The 3805-nt window shown below is 40.9% G+C and overlaps 1 pseudogene; it reads left to right on the top strand.

Annotated features, from left to right (window-relative positions):
• The first annotated feature begins 2479 nt into the window (after positions 1-2479).
• Positions 2480-3363, top strand: LOC102910751 (small ribosomal subunit protein uS5 pseudogene; annotated as a pseudogene).
• Positions 3364-3805: the final 442 nt, after the last annotated feature.

The following is a 3805-nucleotide window of genomic DNA, read 5'->3' as shown; positions in this document are numbered from 1 at the left end:
CAGTAACACCCCACAGTTCATTATAAAACTAGCTACTGACAGTAAGAAATAATGCAATACCTGTCAAAGGTTGTCGTGTTGAGCAATTGTGAACACATTCAGAGATCATTCTGCAATATTTGTGAGCCTGAGTAGTTCATGACCCAAAACCAAAAACACAATAACAAGTACTAGGGCATAAAAATGGGGCTTAATTTAAAATGTTTTCTAATAAAAATCAGTTTTCAAAATGGTTTAAAATGTGCATAAAAGTGACAGAGATCATACAAAATGTTACCACATGAAACCCTTTTTTAAAAAAAAAGTAGTGGTTGTTTTTGAGAAACTCAATTCCTTAGCTGTGGTATGTGGCTCCCACCCTTACAATCCCCACTCCAATGCCTTACTCCCTTCCTGTATTTATGATCTCTTCTTTACTTTTCAGTTTATGTATATGTATATTTATATGATTACATGTAAATATAACCTACTGAGTCCAATTAGTTCTATTTGTATGTGAATGTATTCAGAGTGGAGCACTTGTGATTGGAACACCAATATGGGATTTCCCTACTGAGGCAGCTGATTCTCTCATTCAGCAGTTGTTGACCTGCTGTATTCCTTCATCTAGAGGAAAGACCATGTAGAGTTTCCTCTGTCCTTATTTCTATACCAACTGGTGTGATTATGGTTGTACATTTCTGTAAATATACTATTGGGAGTTCACATGTTTATTTTCCTGTCACATCTAGGGTATATATACCACCAACAAGGGACTGTCTGTCACCTCTTCTGTGTTTTTTCCAAGTCTTAGGTTGAATGGACTCATTGCAGATATATCAGTTGTGGGTGGGCACCTTATGGTCAATTATTATCTGCATTTTGACCAGTTGTGGGACTTTGTAATAGTCTCCATATGTTGCTAAAAGAAGCTTATTTGATGAGGGTGGGAATTATATTTATCTGCCTGTAAGAGACAGGTATTAAGAAAACAGACAGAAACTATACTGGATTCTGATACTTGCAGTAGCAGGTTCACCCCTTAGATCTATGTGGTTCCAGGCCCAAGTGGTTGTCTATGTGTACAGTGGCAGACATGGCTTCCCACTTGTTGAGTGTGCCTTAAGTTCAATTAAGTTCAATTAGACAACCCTTGAAACCTCCAAGATAAAAGTTCCACTATTGCATCATCATGGATATCTTGCCAGTTGCATTATTGTTATGGTTCAAAGATAACACACCTGGATAAGCCTAATGATTGCTCTTCTCCTTGGCAGCTTTTCACTTTATGAAATCCACTTTTCACAGAAGAGCTTCCAGGTCAATTTCAGTTCAATTCCTCCAAATTCTGTGTCTGAAGTGTATTGTGACTTCAGCAACAGAGTTGTAATCCAAGTTCTGTGTGCCAATCAATCAAGGGCAATAATACTTGGTATTGTTTTTGAGGTCACTTGGAGTACCCTGAGCAACTCGAGAGGAGGTTTCTCATACATGGTACTAGAGTTTTCCTTTATAGTCCATGGCATTGGAGGGAGTGTTATCGTTACAAATTGCATGACATCTTTAAAATACATGTTAATACATGCACATTATATATTATTTTAGATAAAAATGAGATACTATGCTTCCCTGTGTCTCTCCAAACATCATTGGTAGTATTTATTCCTCTAGGGGGTGTGTGGGACCTGTTTGACCAACTACTCACAAGATGTAATGAATTCCTGGTACTGAGATTTTACTTGGTAGCATATGATTTCTGTAGGGAAATGGGGCTGGATAAAGAAAACCACACTGACCCTGAAGCCCATACCTAGGGAAAGAAGTCTCAGATCAGGGCAGAAAGAAGCACAGTTTGGCTCAGTCAGATCAGAGCCATCTCTGCTCTTGGCCAAATGACTTATGAAACCAACCAATCACAGAGCAGGACAGTAGAACCTTATGCCCCAAGTCAACTCCTACTTGATTCCACTGCCAAGACATCCTGTGTAAACCATCCTGTCTAGTCCATAACAAAAAAGGCTGTTCTCTTCACCTGTCAGAAGATGTTTGCTTCCTCATGTCTTCATTAGGACAATGTTGTGTCAACTGAACAGTAAATGAATGGGAATGACAATCTCTCTCATCAGTATTTCCCTCAGTATCAAAATATGGACTCATAATGATTAAATTGTTTGTAGGAAATTGTTGCTCGAAACTTACAACCATATTCATTCCACTGAGCCTCCCAGGTAAAGAGTAGCTCTCATAGTAGCTCTACAGAGGTAAGAAGAGGTATTTTTCTTGGGTCCTGAGAAGAGTAATGAAAGGACAGTGAAAATAGTTCTAGAGAATTCTTCCCACTTAAGGCCAGTTGTAACAGTTAGCAAAGCTTTTCATGAATAATGATTTAGGGAATTAAGTATCTACTGGTAAGTAATTAAATTAATTTTAGCATTAATCTTTGTTCTGCTCATACCTCCAAGAATAAATAATGGGCTTCTTCTTCTTGGGAAGACACCAAATGGCGGACGATGCCGGTGCAGCGGGTGGGCCCGGAGGACCCGAGGGCCCAAGACTAGGAGGCCGCGGCGGCTTCTGTGGAGGATTCGGCAGCGGTCTTAGGGGCCGCGGTCATGGTTGAGGCTGTGGCCATGGTCGAGGCCCCAGGGCTCGTGGAGGTAAAGCTGAAGACAAGGAGTGGATCCCCGTCACCAAGCTGGGCCGCCTGGTTAAGGACATGAAGATCAAGTCCCTGGAGGAGATCTACCTGTTCTCCTTTCACATTAAGGAATCTGAGATCATTGACTTTTTCCTGGGTGCATCCCTAAAGGATGAGGTTCTAAAGATCATGCCAGTGCAGAAGCAGACTCGGGCTGGCCAGCAGACCAGGTTCAAGGCTTTTTGTCGCTATTGGGGACTACAATGGTTATGTTGGTCTTGGTGTGAAGTGCTCCAAGGAAGTAGCCACTGCCATCTGAGGGGCCATCATCTTGGCCAAGCTGTCCATTGTCCCTGTGTGGAGAGGCTACTGGGGGAACAAGATTGGCAAGCCCCACACTGTCCCGTGCAAAGTGACAGTCTGCTGTGGCTCTGTGTTGGTGCGTCTCATCCCTGCCCCCAGAGGCACTTGCATCATCTCTTTTCTTGTGCCTAAGAAGTTACTGATGATGGCCAGTATTGATGACTGCTACACGTCAGCCAGGGGCTGCACTGCCACCCTGGGCAACTTTGCCAAGGTCACTTTTGATGCCATCTCCAAGACCTACAGATACTGACCCCCGACATCTGGAAAGAGACTGTGTTTACCAAATCTCCTTATCAGGAATTCACTGACCATCTTGTGAAAACCCACACCAGAGTGTCTGTTCCGAGAACCCAGGCTCCAGCTGTGGCCACCACATAAGGGGTTTTTATACAAGAAAAATAAAGTGAATTAAATCTGTTTTTAAAAAAGGAATAAAAAATGGAACCAATCTGATGTAGGAATTGAAAAGACCAACACTATCCTCATGCATCTTATTCTTTCAAAAGCGTTTCCCAGATATCCATCTCAGCATCCTCTATAATGAAGTCATGAATCAGGTTGGGGTGAGTAATGAAGTTGGTCTCCCCCTTCAATGTCCTTGTTTCCATTGGGACTCATGGCTTATAATTAGTGTTAGTAGAAGAAAAATAATTCCCCAGAGTAAAACTTATCTTCAAATACAAAAGAAATGAATGTCATATATAATTACTATAAATAAATTATGGACTCAGTTCAGATGTTTTGACAGAACTAATGTATATATATATATATATATATATATATATATATATATATATATATATATATATAGTGTGTATGTGT

The sequence above is a fragment of the Peromyscus maniculatus genome, chromosome 1 (assembly GCF_049852395.1).
Source record: "Peromyscus maniculatus bairdii isolate BWxNUB_F1_BW_parent chromosome 1, HU_Pman_BW_mat_3.1, whole genome shotgun sequence".
Classification (NCBI taxonomy): Eukaryota; Metazoa; Chordata; class Mammalia; order Rodentia; family Cricetidae; genus Peromyscus; species Peromyscus maniculatus.
The sequence above is the reverse complement of the archived record's forward strand: the minus strand, read 5'-3'. Positions and strand labels throughout refer to the sequence as shown.